This window comes from Simochromis diagramma, unplaced genomic scaffold, assembly GCF_900408965.1.
Source record: "Simochromis diagramma unplaced genomic scaffold, fSimDia1.1 OVJJ01000603.1, whole genome shotgun sequence".
In the NCBI taxonomy this organism is placed as follows: domain Eukaryota; kingdom Metazoa; phylum Chordata; class Actinopteri; order Cichliformes; family Cichlidae; genus Simochromis; species Simochromis diagramma.
The window spans coordinates 24,851,376-24,874,985 of NW_024387414.1; positions in this window are offsets into that span (position 1 = coordinate 24,851,376).

A 23,610-nucleotide genomic window follows, 5' to 3' on the forward strand; every position below is an offset into this window, starting at 1 on the left:
GCAGATTCATCTGCTGTGGTGACCCCTTGCGAATAAATGAGCAGTGGAAGTACGCACATTGTCATATTGAACTTAGGTTACTTCACAAAGTGCAAATATATTTTACATATGAAAGAAAAAAAAAAGAGTATGCTGTCTTTGCTATATTATTTCTTCTAATACATTTTTATCTATAAAAAAGTAACCAGTGGGTGTCATGAGCTATTTTCATAGGAGGTATATCTCTGTAGAGAGAAAGTGAGAGAGCAAGAAAGACAAGCAGAGCAAAAACTATGTCTGCTAAAGAAACTGCTTTTGTTTAAAAAGAACCTAAAGTGGATTATTTAACTACTGTGGAGTTTGGATATTATTGCAGAATAGTTGCAGCAAATTTTAAGCAGTAGGGTGACCTTTGGAGTCCTTTTACATTTTGACATATATTTTAATAACAGTCATAAAAGTGCTCTTACTAATGCTCTGTTGTTATCTATTTATCCTTTCATTTATAGATTTTGTTACCTACCCCAAAGATTTCTTAGAATAAAGCCTGGAGCACAAGTCTTTTTCTTTGTTGCTGTTTTAATTATTTTTATAAAGCAGACAGCACACCAATTAATTTTTCTTCCTTTAGCAGGACTCACAGTTAGCATATGACTGCATGTTCCATATTCTGACAGCGTGCTTTTAATCCTGCTTACTCAAAGGTGGAAAAACTCACTATAAAAAAGCTTCAGAAATATCTCAGTAAAATAAATAATATATTTTTTTATTATTGTCGAACTGCCATTGGTGAATGACTATTCTGTAAATGGAGAAAGAAAAAAAAAAGTTTAGTCCTGGCCAAAGGGTGCACTTTACTCTGAAGGGTGCACTTCACTCTGAGTGCATCTCCTACTGTGTGCACAATATATTTCATTAAGAGATAGAAATCCATGCAGGTCAGGGGTTCTATTAATGCCTCCACTTCCCTGAAGACTAACAACCACGTACAGCTTACTTGGAAAATGCTGTTTAGTGCCCACCCACGCTGAAAGAAAGAGGAATTAGGGACCTATTAATGCAATGCACAATAGCACGGCATGGTACAACTTTGATTCCCCTGACTCATTACTCTTTCCTCTCTTTCTGTCTTCATCTTTAGCCATCACTCAGGAGAACATGAAATTATGGACTCACGTGTACATGTACAATTTGTATTTATTATTAGCATATGGGCATATGGGCAACATAGATCCCTATGTTAAAATGCTGCAGAGGAAATGCTGTGATCACAGTATTTCTCCATGGCAACATTTTTTTCAATCTGAATGATCTGTTTGATTTAGCGTGAAGAGCCGGCAAAAGAGGCAAGCAACCAAAAGCCACAACTCACGGCCTATATATATGTGTATGTATATATATATATATATATATATATATATATATATATATATATATATATATATATATACATATATATTCTTATTGTAATTGTAAGTGTCATGAACAGCACCAGGCTTTAACGACTTCCTCCATGGAGACTATAAAAATTAACAGTTGCTAACAGGCCAAAATAAAACCTGGCTATTGTTGGTTTTGTGTGCCAGCTGCAGTTTGCATTCTAGCAAGAACTGTTAATGTGTTGAAGAAGAAGAAGAAGAATTTAGTAGAAGACTGTACACCACTGTACACTTGCAAGGCCAAAAAAGAGTGTTTCTCAGGTAAGTTAAACAACTCAAACAGCGTGAGGCTCCTGCTCTGCATTTGAATATCACAGTTTCAAGAGCAACGTTCCTTCCAATTAAACTTTCATTAATATAATATCAATCATTTAAGATTGTAAACACTTTAAACCACGGACTTTGATAATCTAAACAAGCAGCTCATAAAAATTTGGTGTGTCAAATTTAGAAGGCTACAGCTGTCGTGTTGGCTCAGCAGTAATCTGTATAAACAGATAACTGGGACCGGATTTTTGGTACTGGAAGCTTTGTGGTTTCTATTTGTCTGCTTGTAGTCTTTCCATGTTCAGTAAAAAAAAAAAAACGGAAATTGCATTTGCCAGAAACAATCTTGAAAGTAGTTTAAAGTTGGTTTAGCTTTTTATCCTCTCTTTTAATAATTTGTCTCTATTTGTAAAGATATGCCTCACTTACTCCTGGTGCAAGTTTCCTAATGGTTACACTACATGGCAATCAGATTTAGAGCGTTGTTAACATTTATTTAGAGTCATGTTATGGTTACCTGCCATCTTCTGCCTACATACCTTAAAATTATTTCAGAGATCCTAGCAAATTGTCCAAAAAAAGTTTCGTTGATATTGTATTTAAACTTGTAAAAATCTTGTTGTTATTGTGAATGTATGTGCTTCAGGATCTTCTCAAAAGACATCATTACATGGATCCCAACAGTAGTGCATGATGGCTGCACAGTCAGCCTGCACAGACTGATACATTTAGTTTTTAAAAGGTTTTTAAAGCACCCCCTACCCCTAACAATTTGATGTCACTAAATGTAAATACTAATATTCCCCCGATTACTGAATCTCATTATAATTTTTATTTTACCAAACATACATTTCCTGTTTGCATGTCAAATGCTGTTGGTTGGTTATTGTCTCGTCATAAAGAAGAGAGCATAAACATAAAACATAATACCCCAGTCCTTACCTCCTGCACTGCTTCTCCTTTAAACACTAAATTGAATTCCAAGTTTTACTACAGATTTTTAAAGCCCTGCACGTTCTTGGACCTGTTTACAATACAGATCCACATACACCCTATAGTACCATTAGCCTCGTATCCTCCAACCTGTTAACTCGTAACAGTCTCATATAAAGGTTCTGATATCAGAGTGAAAATATTAGACTGATTTGTACATTTATTTTTTACTGGTCTCAAGATCTATTTTATAATCTGCTTTAGTTGGTTATTGATTTTATTGAACTCCTAAAAACTACACTGAACAGCACAGTTGTTTTCTTCTTCTTGTTGGGTTTTTTTTAAATATTCTTGTGACTTTTTGTGGTTTGAGTCAACAGTATCACGGAGATCAAATAAGGACATGCAACAAAAGTGGTACAATTCAAACTGCAAGGCTTGTGTTCATGGTCAGGATCTTAAATCTTTAAACTGTTATGTATTAGCACAGGGAAATGCAGGTGATGCTGTCCTCTTTGTTCTCTCTTTTATGAGGTTCACTAAATCCTATTTATGTTTCTTAAAATGTTGAGGGTAAAACTCTGTACTTCCATTTCACTGTCAACAAATCTATGAGCCACTGGTTCAATTTTTAACATGTGATTTCAGTTTACGAGAGTTCAACATAATGCGCAGTCATAATATTATTAATTTCAGTGTCTAACAATAGCTTTCCTGATATTTAATAAAGCAAACCGAGATTGCCAATGCATGCACTGCCCCTCAAACGCTACCTTGTGCATTTATCTAAAAATTACAATATAAAGGACCAGTGAACACAATAAAGCGAGATCCTGAAATATAAATTGAAAACATCTGTGGCATTTGCTGTCCCTGTTCCCTATTGGTGCACAGAAAATTGAATAGGAAAATAAGCATTTATACCTTGAACCAAGGGAAACAAGCTGTCAAGCAACACAATATTTATTTCTCTTCAAAGCATTACAGGAGGTTTCATGACATGGAGAGGACTAACTGAATATATTTTTGAAACTCAGAGCAACATTTGTCCCTTATTACCACATATTTTGCTTTTTAAACAAGAACAAATAAACAAGAAATTATAATAATTCTGTCTGATCCAGACAGTTTTGACACATCTTACTCGTGTAAGCATCCAAGATGTTTCTCTTCAAATTTTTAGGTGTCATTACTGAGCCGTGTTATTACTTTTTTTTTTTTTTTTCCTTTGGGATTTGGGTTATTTGAGTGTTAGTGAATGTGTCTTTTTGCTGCACAAAGCAAGCGTCTTTTCATTTCGACTTTAATTTTTGTAACCACAGTGTTTGCGGTTTGTACTGTATTGATAAGGGGCTGATTCACACTTTCCATTATTGTTGTGGACTGCACAGCGAGTTCTTCAAGGAGGTCTATATCAAGGTTCATGGCACTACTTAATAGAGCTTTGCATTTAATAGACTCCCAAGCTGCTTGGCTGAGATGTTGCCAACATTTTATAGATTTTTTTTTTTTATTCCACACAAAGGAGGACAGTCACAAATCAGCTTGTTGGAAGTATATCTATAACCACACCATGTTTTAAAATGTGACTATGTGAACTTTAGTAAGGTATGTACAATGCAAAATGACCGGTGGAAATATGGATCGCTTCACATAGTATTGGGCTAACTTAAACACTGTCTGACATCATGGAAACAGATGCATTGCTGAAAACAGCCTACTTTAAGAGACACTACTTCAGCCTCTCAGTAATGTCTGCTGCAGCTGCGGACTTCATCACCAGAACCAAGAACGCTGCCCCTAATGTATCTATAACGCAATTACAGTATGCTCCGAGGACTAATGAATACAACTTGCTGTTTTGTTTTGCTCTGTTTTTTTTTCTTCCTCATTAGATCAACCCAGCTATTAGTCATAATGCTTCAGAATTTGATAAGATTCATCTTGCACCATGGCATGCACCCGAGTATTAAATAGTTTTCAAAGGATGAAAAATAACCCAGGAAGACACACCCGGTCATAGACTTTTGTAAAGCACCATCTTTTGGATGAGAAAATATGTTTTCAGTGGTGACACTGATTACTACATGAGATGCGTTTGTGAAAAAGGCGAGCACTGATAGCTGGCAATCACACATTTACACTAAAATAAACCAAAATAAAAGCTGTTTAAGTACTTTTCATGATTTTTGCAGTGGTACAAATTTGTATCAATTACATTAAGCTTGATGTCGTTCATTGCCACTATAGACACACAAAGACTGGGTTTTCATGGGCAGAACAATCCAAAATGTACTTACAGAGCGATGCTGTGGATAACTATTATGGGATATGGTTGTCTTCTTGAATGTCTCACTTAATGCAGGAACTAATTCTATCCCTTTTCACACACAACTTCTATCGTTGACTGTCATTTGAACATATGCTGCATTTTAAGGACACCACAATGCATGTGCTACGTTTGACTTCTTCCAGTTTTTAGTATCTCTGCATGGAAGGGAGTTAATATATCTCGCGCCATGGGAGTTAACAGAGTGACTCCAGTTTTTGAAACTTCACATAAATTGTCCTCACTGTTTAAAGCTGCAGCAGCCTCGGCTGCTGATGTGTGAATAGAGGTCTCACACTCCTCATGAGCGTTGCTTCTGGGATGTCTAGAATCCAAATAATTTCCTTTTTCCAGCATTATGTGCTCCATTGCTTGACACTGAACTGCATTTCAAGCAGGCTCTCAGTAGAGAGGCCAGGATTTTTTGAGTGGACTGATTTTTCAAATTATACACTGACTTGATTGAATAATCACTTGCTGCAATGTGATTTTCAGAATAAACAAATGGATTTATGGTTAAATTTGCACAGTCAAGCTTGGCATGCTTGAGCGCTCGTAGTGCCAGATCATAAGCACGCCCTGAGTCACAAATGATAATTACAAACTTTCCCACAAATACTCAGCTGTAGCAGTAATCTGCTATCTTGTGTGCTTTATTTATGCTCATTTTACGACTGTATTTAGTTTAAACACAACTGTACGTTCACTCAGAGAAATGTGAAAGAGAAATAAAGAGGAATCAGTGATTTGTAATCCCCCAGGTATTTAGATCAAATTCTTTTGACAACACACTGTTGGCTAATGTGTTTTCTACATCAAAAGTAATTGTATAATCTGCACTGCAGTCTGGTAACCCTTGTTAATGGCCAAAACATGTAATTATTCCCAGATATTTTCTTAATGAAGACAGATGTATCATGACTGCAGTTCTCGGGTCTCCTTCTGGTGTGGTTTCAGCAGAGAGTCAAGCTGAGATTAGGGGGGGGGGGGATGGAGGGGGGGGGGGTGAGTTGTCAGAGAAACTTCAGAGAGAGAGGGAGACAGTCTGACAGAGACTGATGGAAGAAATTTGAATTTACGATAAGTGCCTCTCTGAACTTAGGATGTAAATTGTGATCTGTCGTGATATTCCCTCAGTATTCCATTGTTTTAAACCACAGGGTCAAAAAAGTGAAGTCAAATGAATGAATACCACTGAGAGGTGAATGAGGCCCGTTTCAATAAGACATTATTCAAGAGAACAAGGCTTGCAAATTGCTGTCATGTTGTGTCTTATAAATAGGCAGTGGTACCTTTAAAATTCCCTCAGACACAAACAAATACTTCTCTACTTGTGTTCGTCAACCATCATCTGAATAACAGTGGAACAATTTGTTTCTTTAAAGAAAGGAATCCAACCATGAATGCTCTAACACCCGTTTCATGGGAACAATTTGTGATAGTCATTATATTCAGTCCAACACTTTTCTCTTTTTGGGCATATGCACCCTAGTCACTTCCACTTCTCCTTCTGCTCAAATGCTGTACTCATTGTAAAGACATTTCAGCATCCTAACAATTTAAACAGGGTGTTGTGTTGTTTCTTCAGAATTTGTATGCATCCTGCTTAGCAAGGCAGCATAAATCAAAAATAATTAGACTTTATCTCTCCAGACAGGGCTGCTCTCTCAGAGAAATGTTTGACCTTCACATAACGATATATATGATATAGTATACATACAGTATGACTCTCATTAATTTGATAGTTTCTCGCATAAAAACAGGAAGTTCATGTCAAGCTTTTAATACTGAATCACAACAAATATTTTCCAAGATCTCTTGCTGCATGGTTCTTTATTTTACCCGTTAATAAAAGTACAGCTTTAAAACAGATTATTGGTTGTAACAAAATATAAGTAAAATACATCAAATCTAAAAGTCTGCATTTGCAAATTAATAATTTCCACCTTGCTCCTGTCCTTAAGTTTAACCTTGAATTTCATGAAACTGATCAATCTTCAGCTAAAATAAGCCAGCAACAATACTTGCTGTGTTGTGCACCTCAGCTTGCTGGTGTTGTGCTGTTTCCCCTGGATGCTACAGTGAGTATTTTCTTGCTGAGAGCAGAACTGTGAGAAATGATTTGGTCACAGTGGTGTTTGACTCTGAATTTTCAAAATTTGATAAACCTCACTGGGAAAAAAGGGGAGAAAAATCCCCATTCTCTGAGTGCACAAAAACATCCAGGAAGCAGCCTCTCATTATAGCTCTTTGCTTGCTAATCATTTCTTTCCATGTTGAAAATAACAGTAAGGTGAAAATAACAGTAAGGTGACAGTCACTTGGTATATCGATGATAATATTGCGATAACAGTTCAAAATAAAAGAAATTGTTCCTGTTATCTATGTGCGCTATCAGCAATTTGTATTCTACCAAAAATTGTTTATAACTTAAAGAAGCAGCTAAAGTATAATCATAGGAGGAATGAGGTTTTTTTTCAGTTACCTCCAACAAACTTCAGCGCTACTTGCGCACAGCTAAACTTTTGTGAAAGTAATATCAGCAATTTAAACAAGAGCAACTTAACAATTTTGGACTGTGGACTTTTAAAGAAGCAGGTCATAAAAATGTGGCACATCAAATTTAATGGGCTACAGCTGCCATGTTAGCTTAGAAGTAAGTCTATAAACAAACAAAATTCATGTGTTGAATCTGTAAGCAAGGAAGATTTCTGGTACTGGAAACTTTCTACTGAGTTCTACTGACCAATCATGATTGAGCAGGCACTGGACTGAACATAACACAACTGTATCCTTCCACAAACTGAAAGGCTGTTATCAAAATTTATATTTCTTAGTCATCATCGTAAATCAGATCACAAACTTACAGCATCGGGACAAACCTTTGACCAAGATTAGATGAACAATATCAGTATTATGTGTCAGGTCATAATTTGCATTGCTTAATATTGTATTTGTTCCTCCCTGCCTGTGGGGGGTGCTGTTAATTCTGTTTTGTGCTCTAGCCAGATATGCTGCTACAGCCTACACCCAGTTTATTTTCAGGAAATATGGGGATCATATTATATTGTCATTCTGCACGAGAAGTATAAAAAAATTACAATTCATTGCTTTACAGGAGGCTGGCACAGTGGTTAGTGCTGCCACTTAACAGCAAGAAGGTCTTTGGTTTGAATTAACTAGCTGGCTGGGACCCTTTTGTGTGGAGTTTTCTTGCTGTGCCCTGGTACTCCGGCTTCCTTTCACAGTCTGAAGACATGCATGTTAAGCTAACTGGTTCAAAATTGGAAATAGAGGTAAATCTGAGCGTGAATGGTTGTCTTTCTCACTGTGTTAGCTCTGAGAATGGCGACCTGCCCAGGGTCTGCCACACTTATTATGGACTTACCATACCACCACCCTCTATCTCCATAACCCTGAACTGGTTAAGCCTAAGAAGACAGATGGGTAATGGACGTTTTACGGGATGTTATTGTTTTTGGAGAGAAAGTCTTATCTGATTGTCTTTCATCAAATGCCAAAAAATAGTAAAACACGTACCCCTTAAACATGGAAATGTTTGATAGCTAGGCTAGCCTTTTCCCCTGTAAGCATATTTGTTTGTAGTGTTATCGCTCATTATTCCAAAGTTAGAGAATAGTAATCTTCTTTTGTTTTCTTTTCATAGAACTGGGGGGGATTAAAAAAGTCCATCCCGCTATATTCAGTAGTTACTAGACTGCTGGATTTAAACTACTGCAGCAACATGAGAATGAAATATTGACTAACCAGCTTTGCTACCACATGGTCTAAAAAAAAGACAAAATAAACTAGTTTGAATTAATTTGCCATGGCACCTTGCCATTAGGTTGCAACCTGTGGCAACTAAACTATGTCAGAGTCTGCTATGGATGTGGACACAATGAATTCCTTTAGCTGCTGAAACAGATGTTACATTTTATCTTTCAGCAAAAAGAAAAAAAAACATTTAGGCCACACTGTTTTGTGTAGATGGATGGTTGGGATATGGTTGTGTTTGTTCAGGCATATGAAACCCAGCTGCAAGCTTAATAGAAAAAAAAACATTTAATGAGAGTGGTGTTTGCTGTGAAATTACTACAAACAAACCATGGAGAGCAAATGCATGCAGGCGCTAAGTTTCTTACAGACCCCGCACCTTATTTTCTGGATTATGTGGTTCTGTAAAACACTACACCGTATTTAGTAGAGCATTAACTGAGAATTACATTTTGGGGTTTTTGTCTTAAAAAACTTTTTTATTAATTCACAATTATTATTTTTTTATGATTGAACGAAAGTCAAAGCCAAAACATAAAATATGCAATTATTTATTGAAATTATAATAAATAATGGAGTACTTGTTTTCAGTTGTTGAAACCTTGATATAAAAAAAACTTTATAGGGAGGAATTTAAGCTTTATGTTAAGTGTGTGTTATGCAGTTTGTTGACTAAAATACTGGGTCATCTACAGAAGCTCCTCCGCCATGGAAACCCATGCATTGAAGCTCCCGTAACACAGTTTTTGTTTGATGTTACTGCCAGGGGATGTATGAAACTTTGCAGTTATTGAGTCAGCAGAGTGTTGGCAACTTTAATGCACTGTGTGCCTCATCACGTCACCGTTTTGTGGCTGAGTTGCTGTGGTTCCTAAAAGCTTCCGCTTTGCAGTAATATCTTATGGAATATCTATAAGGGAAGAAATATCACAAACTTACTTATTGTAACTGTGGCATCCTATTACAGTACCACTCTCAAATTCAGTGCGGTCATTACAATGACTCTGTTTGTACTGTAAAGGCAAACTGCATCCAGTTGCCTGACTTTATATATCTGTGGCAGTGGGCCTGAAAAGATCTACATTTGTCCATATAATGTAGCATTACATGAAACTCACCCACCACTGGCTAAATCTGTCAAATCAATCAGAAAGAGCACCATGGAAAAGTGCCACCATACCTCATAGTTTGAAGTGAAATTAAATAAAAGTGTCACATTTCTAGACACTGATCCTGTAAAAAAGAATCTGAAATAAATTACCTGAGAAACTTTAAAAACCATTCCCTTCGGCAGTGTTACCTTGATGCTGTTCAGTAAAGGCAGGGTATGTACTCGAGTCCCTGAACCGTAGCCTTGTTTGACAGAATACATTTAAAACTTAAGCTAGTTATGTTTACTATGGGACTCATTCAAGTGCTCCTTGAGGTAATATCATGGCTTGATAGCTACTGTAGCTGCATAAGAAGCACTGCTTTAGACAGCCGAGAAAATGTATGTTCATATGTTTATTTCTATGAATGTTGTTATATGTGGACACATCAAACCCCTGGTATGGCTTTACAAATGACAAGAATGTTTCATTTGATATTTCTATTAGAACCATTTGTTGACTCACTGCAACAACTCAAGCAATTGTGAAATACCTTATAATTTTATATGCTAAATTTATGACTGTCTGCAGTGTGAAAAATAATTCATACATATAGTGAGTATACAGTCATCTTGCACTATTCTTCCTTACAGAGTTGTCACTGTGGTTATAAATCTCTCATCCAGCAACTGTTGTGATGTGAGCGTGTGCAGTAGTAAACAGGTATATTAATTGCCAAAATAACTGTTTAACAGCTGTTCATAAATTGTAACAAAAACAAGGGTAATTTCATCTCTTAGCAGAGAGCTATGTCACTGAAATGCCTCACTTTGAGGATTCGTTTTAGTAGCGCTTCCAACAAAGATAAAACTGAGGAAGTATCATTGGTCTATCACTAAGTCCACGGTCGAAAAAGCACAAAAGCTTTTAACCTTACAGAAATGGTAATATAAAAATGTAAGCTGCTGATAGCAAAGCAACCAGACAGGCAGATCCTAAACTTAGAGCCAACATTCTTGTCCCCCGAGTTGAAAGTAGACTGCCTAAAACCCAGTACCCTTCAGTACCCTTCCCATTGATGTGCTGACTTTGAGCATGAAAAAGTGATTTCTAAACAGAAAAACATCTTCGCAGATTCAAAGGTTTGAACTATCTAGGAAGTGTAGGAAGAACATCTGCTTCGACCTTGTGTGGCATCAAAAAGCCCATAAATATTAAAAAAGACTGTGTCAGATCCTTTGCCCTCAGCAGTGCTGGGAAAGGTCACAGCCCAATCGAGTCTAAATCTGTTTTCTAACACCAAGAATGACACCTTGTGTATAGCATGTGAGGTCTCTGCTAGAGCAATGTTATCATTATCATACTGTACAAAATAACTACAACAAGAGCTGAATCTGCACAACTGTGTTATCAAACAAAGTAGTGTCAGTGAAATAATGATAATTAAAAATCTAGTTGCACCTTAAAAACTTATTCATGTTTTTTATTGTGCACAGTGTATTATTATGCATCCTCAATGGGTAGAGGGAATGAGGCTCCTATATAAAACATCAGCTATATGGCTTTGAAAATTGCAAGACTTGGACCATAAATCATGAATGTCTGTCACCACTTGTCATAGCACATGTGCATAAATTCTTTTAAATTTCATTAGTGCAGTTTTCTTTCAAGAATTGATCTTATTCTAATCTAACACTAGCACAAGCCACTTGAGAAATTCCAGGGACAGAGAAGAGAGGAAACAAATATTACGAGAAGCAGGAGCATCTAAGTCCATTGTCAAAACCAGTAAGGGCTAATAGTAATTGATCCTCACGTAGCAGCAACACTCAAGAAATCCATCCATTGATAAACACTTTGTTGAGAAAGTCACGCTGTGGCTCCAGCAGTGGGTTTTCGTTTCCATTTGCGAAAATGAGCCAGCAATTTATTTCTAATCCAAAAAATGGTGGCAATGGGCTAAACACAATAGTGTCTGCAGTGCTCTCTCAATATGATTTATGGGACAGAATCTCTGTGTATTTCTTTGGCGATAATAAGAAAATACAGCAATAAATCTGGAAATGTCAGGCAATTTTGTTATCACCTTGTTGGAATATCTGAATACATTATCTGAGGAGAAGAGGGGAGAAGAGAGGGAAGGAAAGACGAGGAAAGGAAAGGAGGAAGCATGTTAGACAGAAATCCAACCATCTATTCAGTGGGATGGATGGATGGATGGATGGCAAAATAAGAGTATTGTTTTTCTTGATCTTGATTACCTTTAGATTATTTTATAGACTAAATGAATAATAATTTAATTGAAGAAATAATCAATCTTTAGATTGATAATGAAAAATAACTGCTAATTGCAGCCCAAGATAAATATCTTCTTGTTACTGACGCAAAAGATTTGGTTCACAATAACAGAATCTGTTCTATTGTGCTGTATACCATCATATAATTATGTATAATTATTGTGCAATTATATAATTAGGGTTCCTGCTGCAGTGACATGGGATAGAGGCAGAGGGATTCTTGAAGAGGTGTGAGTTTTTATGAGCCTGCCTTCCTATACAGCAGCAATCAGTAATCACTTAGAGTAAATAAAACCCACATGCACAGTCTTGTTCCTGGACATGCTTGTCATTACCGCAAAGGTCATTGAAGCCGCCATCTCCCACACCTCCCCTCTGTCACTCGCTCACTCACACGTACACACACACTCACTTATGCACACAAGGAGGAAAGAGCACACTAGGAAGGAGGTTGGTATGGAGATCACTAGCTCATTTGTCTCTTTATCAGACTGTGTCTCCCTCTCTCCAGAGGAGGTGTCTGTTTGAAGAATGTGCCACGGTTGGGAGGATGAATTTGCATGATGAACTTGGAATTTATTTATTTATTTTCCATCAGGCAGCACCCCACCATTATCCTTGCTCCTAAAACTGATTTCCATTATACTCAGGGCAGCTACAGATTCTTTGTCAGTTAAAGGGAACGTTGCAGATAATGATTGTGCCCCTTAAGCTGTCACACATGGAAAAGCAAAGATTTGTTACACTTCTGCCGACTATTCAAACATAAATTCTCAGTGTAGCTTTGTAAACCATCATAGCTTTAGAGGCAGTACGCATTAGGTTAGCTATCCACTGGCAATATCCATAAAATGTGGAAGAACATCTGAAGAATGTAATATAATGTAGGGGCAGTAAGTGAGTGAGATACAATCTGATTAGATCGCACTTTGTTCCACTTTGTCGTGGGATAAACGCGTCAAATACTGGCGTCTAAGCTTAACATCTCCTACTTGCTTCATTAAAAATTGATACTGTAGATGGAAGAACATTACTCATAGAGAAATTGTTTTCATGTTCCTCTCTGAAGGCCCCTTCAGACCTTGCATGATTGCTATGGAGTTATGAGATCAACAAGGAATTACTTTGTCATAGCAACTGCAACTATAAATTTAGTCTTAAAAAATAATGACAGCAACACTTTGAGGCAATATCAAAATCAAAGTTGAAACATAAAACATTCACACACTTAGTTTACAGCAGGGGGAGAATCTGGAATCTTAATCTTAATAATCTACTACTAGGGACATTAAAAGGCCAAAATCGCGGGACCAAAAGAATCCTGTAAAGAACCTCCAAAGATTTTTTCAGTTCTTCCTGCAAAAAGGACAAAGTGAAAAATGATGCAGCAGGCTAGTCCATTTCACCAGTAGTTTGTATGGCCATCACATGTTTATATGCATGCTTGACATTGTCGCGATATGTTCCTATTGAGAGGGCAGATGGTGTCCTGGGGATCTCCTCCCAGGTCTGGATCAGGGCATCACTGGACAGCCTGACGTGCAACGTGGGGTCATTAGATGGATCGAAACATAGTGTCCCAGAGGTCTTCTGTTGGATTTAGTGCAGGCAAGCATGTGGAACAGTCAATGCTTTCAGTTTCTTCAGACTTCAGGAATTTCCTGCGTACTTTTGCCAAATGAGGCATTGTTATGCACCAGGAGGAACCTATAACCCACTACAGGGTCTGCAGAACCCAAGGCAGTCAGGGTGCTGTTGCATAGCCTATAGAGGTCTGTGCGTCCCTCCAGGGATATACCTTCCCAGACCATCACTGACCCAAACCGGTCATGCTGAATGATGGTACAGGCAACATAATGATCTCTACAGCTTCTCCAGACACGTTCTCGTCTGTCACATGTTCAGGGTGAACCTCGTCTCTTTGTAAAAAGCACAGGACACCAGGGGTGAAGAAGCCAATTCTGGTATTCTTTGGCAAATGCCAATCAGGCAAGAAGCAAAAGTCCCATTAGAAGACACCAGGCCCTCAAGCCACCCACATGAAGTGTGTTTCTGATTATTTGGTCAGAGACATTCACAGCAGTGGCCTGCCGGAGGTCATTTTGTATGACTCTGGCAGTGCTCATCTTGTTCCTCCTTGCACAAAAAGTGTAGTTCTTCTGATGGGTTACTGTTACATTTTTAGGTTTATTTTTTATTTAATCCTTACATACTTTTCAGGTCAAATTGTATTATTATTTATTTTAAGTGTAATAACCTTCCAAAAAAAAACTAAACTAAACAAAACTTCAAATATTTTAAACTTCTAAAATGAATTAACATACAGTTGTACATGTGCTTGAATTTTTTTTTTAGACCTATTGATGTGCCTTAAACCAAGGCAAATGGTAATTTGGGGGAATTTTGAAACTGTGACACTACCATGCCTGTGTGTATTTTTTAATGGGATAGTAGACAGAGTTCTCACTGCATTTGCCCAGGTTTGTGCAGAGACAGGCACCTGCTGCTCCTTAAGGGACCATGGGGGAACCTCAGAACTGTGAAATAGTAAGGGCCCTTCACATACAGTGTAACAAGGGCATCACTGCACTTTGAAACCCATTATTTCCTGTGGCTTGCGTCAGATATAAAAAGTTTGTCACTGCACAAACACATGCACACCGTGATATACGTTTTTTGCAACCAACAGACATAAAGAATGACTGGGACTGGACAGATAAAGTACACATAAAGACCACAAGCGGGTGACATAATACCTGTACATGAGATAGGACCGAGAGAACACTAGCACAATGCAAAATCTGGTCAGTTGCGCAGCCTAGCAGCGTAGAACATACCAAATTCTATGTGAATGGTGCCATCAGACTGATCGTACATCAGTACAAAAGGAGCAGAGGTCAAGCAGAGGTGAGAGGTGATCTTGAAATAGACACAAGTTTTCCACCATATATTATTTAGTCACCTGCAATATGGCTAAATAATACAAAATTTAACCACATTTTTCTAAGATAAGCTGGGGGATGGGATTATACTAGTAAACAAAATACAAAATAAATACTCCCCTTTGTCTCTGTAAAATGAATTAATAGTTAATCATCCATTTATTGATTGCACTTAGGCTATTTATACATTTTTAATCTGCATTTCAAAATTTCATATAGACTTTTATTATAAGGGAATTCTTGTCCCAGATCCAAAATTTCCCCAGACTTTACTGTGAAGGCATGAAATATGAGCAGAATGTAAGGTTGAAGATAAATGAAAAACATTTAATGTCTCCTGAAAAGTTTCAGCTTGTATCTGTCTTGTATATTAGTAGCACAATCCTGCAATGTTAGCAGTGTATCCATTACATGAATCAACATGACATTTGTTCAAGTGTTCTGGTGGGATGAGCCAGAGATGCTGATTGTTTGGGCACTTAGTAACGAGCCAATGAGCCATAAATGAAGCAGTAGTGTTGCAAGTGCATAGTGCAAGGATAAGCTGTGAGGAATAAACGTTATTTAAACCTTATGTTGGAGCAAATTCACAAAAATGTGCAGTCCAAGTGAGCATTAGATAGGGTCTCAAAACTGTAAGCTTAAAATAATTTTCCAGATGTTATTAAGATGTCCCCAAGTGGAAAAAGTTGTATCAAGATGGACTTTGATAGTGCAGACTTGCTCCTTAAAGATAAATGAATGTGATAAATAAACAGTAGTTTGCTCACTCTTACATTTTAAATAGAAACTTTGCTCTATGTGGATGTGTGCTGCTGGAGAGTGACATGATATGACACAATGGGGCACACTAGTTTGAGGATTATGAGCTGAAGTCATTTGGTTTCCTTGACAACAATGTAGAATTTTAGCAAATGTGGTGACAGTGTTGGCACCAGAATTTCCTCAACTGGAGTGAGTCAAACTTTTATTTTTTTTCGCTTTTTCTTTTGTTTTGCTTTCCTTTAAAGTATGAGAAATTTGATTTTTGCATTCTAGAACACCAGTTTATTCAGCTCATTGACTTGTTTACTTCTGCAAACTTTTAATCCTCAAACTAAGGGTGAAGTTGCATGTGCCGCATATGAGAAAACGTGACAGACACACCATTACACCCAAGCACAGTGTCAACATCAACTTTCATCTATTCATCTGAGGACTGACTGTGTTGTTCCTGTAAGCAGCAATAAGCAATTATAAAAAGAATTTCTCAAGGTTGTGAGTCTGTCAAAAAGCAGGTATGCACAAATAAAAAGGAAACTACAGCCTGATCGCATCATTAATGATTAATCCTTTCACATGTGCAATCCATCTGCATGTTTACATTTGCATGTGTATGCATGTCTTTCCTCATCCAAGCAATGTTGGCGTCTCATGAGACCTAATTTATAAAGCATTGGTTTGCAAAAAAATAAATAAATAAAATTCAAAATCCAGATGGCTATTTCTATGCATAAGTTATGGCTTGTAGAATTTACGGGACTTGACATTGTAATGTGTCTTATTCACAAAGTGGAAGTTGATTTGAGAACATGAACACATTTGTGTGTGAACCACATTAGGGCAGGAATATGTATGAGATCAATGTTATTTTCAGTTTGTAGTAAAGTAAAAGGCAGCATAATGTAAACGAGAAAGTACAGCACTTAAAACAATACATGAAATACAAACATGAAATTGATTTGGTCTTCCATTAATTACACTATTCTAACATGCATTTTATTGCATGCATTGATTGCATATAACATGCATTGATTTACAGTATCTCTGTGTGGAATAACATCAGTGCTCAATGATTGCTTCTTAGAACAACATTTGGAAAAAATACAGTAAAAAACATTTACACATATGTTAACATAATTCTAATAATTATAATTGACATATACAGTATACCTTTACATATAAATATTACTTACATTCACGAGACACTTTATTAGGTACAGTGTATCTTGCTAGTACGTGCAAGCTTCAGAACTTGCCAAGGAACAGATTCAACAAGGTGCTGGAAACATTCCTCTGAGATTTTTGTCCATATTGACATAATATCATACGGTTGCTGCAGTTTTGTTGGCTGCATATCCATGCAAATCTCCCATTCCACCACATCCCAAAGGTGCTCTGCTGGATCTGTTGACTGTGGAGGCTATTTGAGTGCAGTGAGCTCATTGTAATATTCAGGAAACCAGTAACATCAGTAACGTCTTTCATCCTGCTTGAATCATCCATCAGAAGATGTGTACATTGTGGTCATAAAGATATGAAAATGGTCTGCACCAACACTCAGGAAGGCTGTGGAGTTTAAATTAATTGTACCCAAAGTGTGCCAATAAAATATCCCCCAGACTATTACACCAGCAGCAGCAGCCTGAGCCCCTGATGTAAAGCAGGATAAATCCATGCTTTCCTGTTGTTTACACCAAATTCTCACCCTAGTATTTACTCTCAATTTCTCACTTCTGCCTTCAAAAATTAAAAGTCTTCATACCAGGCAGTCTTCTGGTGTTCTGTTTTTTAGTGAGCCGTCTGCTAATTGTAGCCTCAGTCTGGTCTTCCGGTGCTGCAGGACACCAGAAACTCTGAAAGACTGACTGACTGAGGTTTAACTTTTCATGCATTCAGAGACACTATTCTGCATACCTTGGTTGGAATAAGTGGTTATTTAAGTTACTGCTTCTTAGCAGCTCGGAGCAGTCTGGCCAGTCTCCTTTGACCTCTGCCATCAACAAGAGAACTGCTGTTCACTGGATACTTTATCTTTTTTTGGGCCATTCTCTGTAAAGCCTAGACATTGCTGTGTGGGAAAATCCCAGTAGATCAGCAGTTTCTGAAATGTCACTTAAATCACCTTTCTTTCCAAATTTTAATGCTCAGTTTGAATTTTAGGAGCTCTGAGGTGCTGTCATGTGTTTGGCTAATTAGATATTTGTAGAATTAAGCTATAAGTGTGCTATTCAATGGGTGTACTTACCTAAGTGGCTGCAGAGTGACAGTTAGAGTTCTCACCAAAGTATTAGCGTCATTTCTGCATTGAAGCATCATCACTAAAACCAGAGCAGCAAATATATAATCAAGGTTATAATGTTCACGTGTTTTGTTTGTGTGCGCAGTATAAGAACTAGAAAGACTCCGTCACTTTACTGAAAATTGGTTGCCTGGCAAGAGGTCTTCTTTACCTCAATCACATATGTGGATTATAACTATTCAAGGCCACGGTCTACTCGAATATGTGGACTTGAATGTAAAAGAATATGCTGGTGAAAAGTTTTTGATTTCTTTTTATTTTACCTACTTTATAGCTAATTCCCATTTTATAAGTAAGGTTTATCTTTGTTATAGCACAACTGCTATGAAAGCCTTATAGTGCCCAATTAGAGTTTGTATAATGGCTCTGGAGTTTTATGTTGTGATAGTCTTTCTAATGTCCCTGCAATTTAAAATGAACACAACAACCCAAAGTAAGCAAAAGAAGGTCCTATTAAGATTGCACAAAATGTGACTTCAACTAAAAAGCCAGTACAATAGCTTATGTAAATTATGTACTTTATGCAAATTTGACTTATTGCTGTTTGCGTTCATGGCTGTGGTTTACTACATGGGACCAGAGTAGAAGATAATCTGTCTATTTTTGGAGGTGAGACATGTGCAGAATATCAATTACATCTTATTTATTATTTCTTTGATGCTTCTCACAATTTAATTTACTGTAACAAGTGTGATAAATGCTTATTCTCAGAAATCTATCATTTTATTAATTGTTCAGCTCCTTAGCCATATGCAGCGGGGGGGAAATCCATATATGCTGTAACTAAAGTCTATTGTTGTCTACAGTCTATTGTTACTGCGACTGTTTCCCTTTGTGCGCCATAGCTGTCCCTTTTTTCCCGTTGAACACCTTGTTATCTTGATTGTGTGAACCTGGCCTTAGCTGAAGTCAGCTAAAACAATAATTGGACACAGAGGAAAGTTCCCATTTCTTCCACCCATGCATTGCACACCTTTCTATTATTTATGTTCCCTTATGTGAGGAATTCCCTTTGATAGAACCAATCAATGAGCACTTTGAACACTTTCTACACTCAGATTGATAGAAAAGGCAGTATTGAAAGAGCAAAAGAATAGGCAATCCTAAATTCTGTTTGTGTGAAGGTACCTGCACAAACTAAGGGGATGAAGTCTCCCTGCACTGTGAGACATAGATCTGCTGACTTTGATCCACGCTGACGTTCTTGCAGCCTGCATGTTCTCACTGTGAGGTAATGTTAAAAGATTTCACTTACAGCAGGAGTATCCAGCAGTGTTTCGCTGTAATGCTCAACTATATCTGGATCCACACAAACTATGCATTTTTAAATGGCTTTTTTCCTTTTGTCCCATTTATACATACGGCAATAACGATCTATAAAAGAAAAATAAAACTACGACAACAGCCTGTTTCTATGATGATTCAGAAATCCTTGCTTGTTTTGATTAAATCTTGGGTCTGAAAAGCTTTAGTTACTTGAAAGCAATGCTCAGCTCTCAATATTCTGTTATTTGGACTATAGTAACCGAGGATTCAGACTCTCTATAGCCAGTTGTGTGAGTACCGATATCAAAAATTCTCTTTTAATGTCATTTGCAAATAAAACATTCTGTTCGGTTAGTTTTGATTCCCAAGCCTCTGTGTTTCTTTCTTTAAAATGTGCTTGAACTGATACAGCCTACCCTTATTGATCATCTCACTAAAGCATTCCCTCTTGTAGCACAGCAAGGACTAGATCTCATGATTTAAGAAAAAGAATTTAGTTTTAGGCTTATTTTATGTTCCTGGGGCTGAGCAAAGTACTTTCACTGATTGATTCAAAGAGATTTCAGGGTGAAGGCTGCCCATTAACTAAACAAATAATGGTTTAATGGTACCTGCATTCATCCCCAACATCCCCAGCCTTTACTTAACAATGGCTTTGATAGGAGCCTGTCTTCCTTCATTCCACCTGTAATCCAATTACTCTAAGAGGTTTACCTCTAAATACTGCTGCAATGAAACTGAACGTATTCATGGAAATTTCACCTGGAAATTTTTGTCAGTGCGCAAGTTGTTGTCTGAAAGAATTTCATTGAACATGTATGGTGTGTTGTCCCTCCTTAGCTTTTCTGCACAGCCAGAACCTTTAACTTTTCTGCTCACACTGTACGGGTCAATCACCTGGAAACCATGTGGAGCTCAAACTAAAACACCAAGCCCATGGGCACTTTGACAATTCCAATAAGGTTATTCAAACAAGACAGCTGTGTCCAATGTTGACAGAAGCAGAGAAAGGCATTACTTTGTGCTGTTCTAAAGGTGAAATTGCACTGCTGGCTTTAATTGTTCATTTGAATAAATTTCAATTATTTGTGCGTTTGTTGCAGCCTTTAACTGATTTACAAAAAAATCGTTTAATCTAATATACAGTGCAGAGTCTTTTGTTACTGACAGTGCACCGCCTTTGAGTGACTTTACTCTTAAAATAAAGATTGCAGATAATTAGGCAGTTTTGAATTTTATGAGGTTTTGAAAATCCTGCTGCAATGAGCCAATAACTGCAACGCTAATGCATATAGATAGTTACATGCCTATAAAAAAAATAAAAATTGCAGAAAAGGCTTTTCTTTATCCCTTTATTTGAATGTGAAACTGAAAGTGTGTTCAAAATGTTCATTATTTCTCACAGCAAAGGAAACTTTTTGCATACACACCATTAAGTATCTTTCCATGAATCACCATGTTACTGTGGCAGTAGGAGCTTGAGTGCCTGACTCATTCTGGTAGCAATGTTTCTGGAAGAACATGCCTCTGTCAAGATCTATCAAGACAAATTTTTCCCAGGCTACGGGCAGACTAAGTGGCCTTCAAAAGACACATTTGAGAAAATGAACAAGGAACCAATTTAGTAAGGAGAAGATAGGAATGCCAGAGCCCAGCCCTGGAGCCAGGTCTGTAAGTGCCACATGTATCTGCCCTTCTGTAGGCCCACCATTGCAGATGAAGTCATACGGGTCTGGCGCATTGTGTATGATGTGGCAGTGGAAGGCAGAGGCTTTGGCAGTCTGACCCTCAGCAGCTGGCTTGTGAACACATTGGTAACCCTCACAAAAGAGCTGGAGGCAGCAATTGGAGAGAGGGAGGTATGGGCAGCTCTTTTTAGTTTGTTGCCTGCGGCCCAAATAATTGGTAGAAAATGGACAGACTGACAGACGGACGGATGGACGGACGGATGGATGGATGAATGGATGGATGGATGGAAATAATGAAGAAAGGTAGAGGATATCAATTCGTATTCATTGCATCCCCAAATCTTAGCACGGACCTCTGTATGTGAATTGCTATATTTAGCAAAAGGAATAATGGCAAAGCTACTCAGAAAGATGCATGTTTTAAAAAACTGGTGCAATTTTTCACAGTAGCACATGTATTTGAACCCTCTGTCCTAGTTTTGCATTGCAGATTTGAACTGTGGACTTTGTGTCTAACACTTTGTATTTCTGAACCACTTAACCCCCCCCCCAAAAAAAAAATCTCTGAAAAATACAAGCACTGGACAAAAAGGGAGAAACAGCCTTCTTCAAGTGGCCTCCTACCAGCAAACACTGGTCTTAAGTGATGAAACACTTTTCTCTGAAAAAGTAATAGCAGCTCTACAAACCTAATATTGTGCCTTTGCTTTGCATGCTTGTTATAGAAAGGTTTCAGACTGCTAAGATACGCATCTGGTTTTTGTCAACCTTTACAACAGTGAAACCTGTTTAGTTAGAGGCATTGTATCTTTATATTATACCCTCTGAATTCTCATTATATTACACAACTGTGATCACGTAGGCCTTCCATTTTTTTTCCTTCCTGTCATGAGAAGTTCTGATACTAGGTGCAGATACTGTATTACAAGAATATGCAGAAACATAGTCCCAAGTGTTATCTCTCCTACTCAGTGCTGTAAAAGTGTTATAAATGTTGTTTTGCCCACATCTCTTAGCACCACATTCTCTTCCCTATGTTTAGAAGCAGATCCAGGAGGACTTCAGGTGGCTTTGCTGTTGTAATCCTCATATTAGTGACACTTCATTTGAGCCCTTCTGACTAATCTCAGGTAGCGGTTACACTTAATGATTCTCCGGTGCCCTCATTCTGCTTAAGTAAATGGGAAAAGGGGAATGAGACAGACAAAGAGGCAGAGACATAGAGAGAGAAAAAAGAAGAGAGACGGTGGTGAGAGTGCTGAAGTCACTTAGCAGGGAAACAGTGCCATCTGTTGATACTCATGGAAACAAAAAAAAAGATGCAATGCACCAAAGAAACAAATTAAAGGACAACTTTTATGCATGCACCTGAAACACACTTATCAATTTTTACACAATCACAAAAGAAGCTCATTTATTTTCAGGCCTCTTCTCTGAAAACAAATGCGAGAGAAATGCACAGAAATCACATTCATCAGCTATAATGAAGCAAAGGAAAAGAGCTGCATATGGCAGAATGAAAATGAGTCACCAGTGAATTCTTTTTTAATTGATCAGTCTCTTAGCAAAGCAAAGGGAGAGGGGGAAAGAAAACAAACACTCCAGAAATGTTGATTTGGAACAGACACTTCAGAGAACAGATTAGACTATCTAATTATCATCTTTGCCTTCAGATGACGCCTTTGATGTGAATGTGACTGCAGAGTCTTTCCCTTCACTCTGTAAATAATGAGAATTCTAATTAAGGGATGGAATAATCGCAGGGCTCATGGCCTTGGTTTGCTTGTTATTAGGGCCGCTTAAATCCTGGGGGATGGACAGCGGGCATTTAGAAGGGCAATGTGGAGGGATGTTTGTTGTGTTTTTTCAAGGAATTAACAGTGTTGGCCGATTTACTGGCAGGCAGGCTTTTATGTTGTCAGTAGCTATGGAAAGGACTGTCAATCATTTTAGTTATTGAATAAAAAGGATGTTACTGTAGATTTTCAACAAAGAGACGAGGGCAGTGTTTGCACTGTGACTTGGTTTTAAAAAGGGGGTGACTGGGACTTTGTATTCCTTCTAAGCCCTAGTTCACATGATTAGTATATCTCATTAGTGTGTACTCAAGGATTAGGGCTGTAGAAAAACACAGAAACACCAAAGTTTGCTTGTGGATAAAATGTATTTGTTGTATGCATTTACTGGGAGTCATTATTTAATCCAAAAAGAGTTACGTGCATCATTAACTTTCCTCTGATAGATTGGAATACAGTGCTCATTCAAATCTCAGGATCTGAATTGCTCCAGGTCATTTACACTATAATGAAACCTGACGATGTGGACGTGCAGTCCTGTGCAGGGAAGCTGCCGCAGGTGAGCAATATAAAACAGGTTTCACCTTCATCAACCGATTGCGTACATCATACCATTATTTCCTGCATTTGTAGGTTTTATGAATTTTATATTTAAGTGTAAAAATGTGTGATTTTCTATCTAGATAAGAATAAATGTGTGTATTTTTAGAGCAGAAATCCAGTTTTTAGTTCAAATTTATTTATT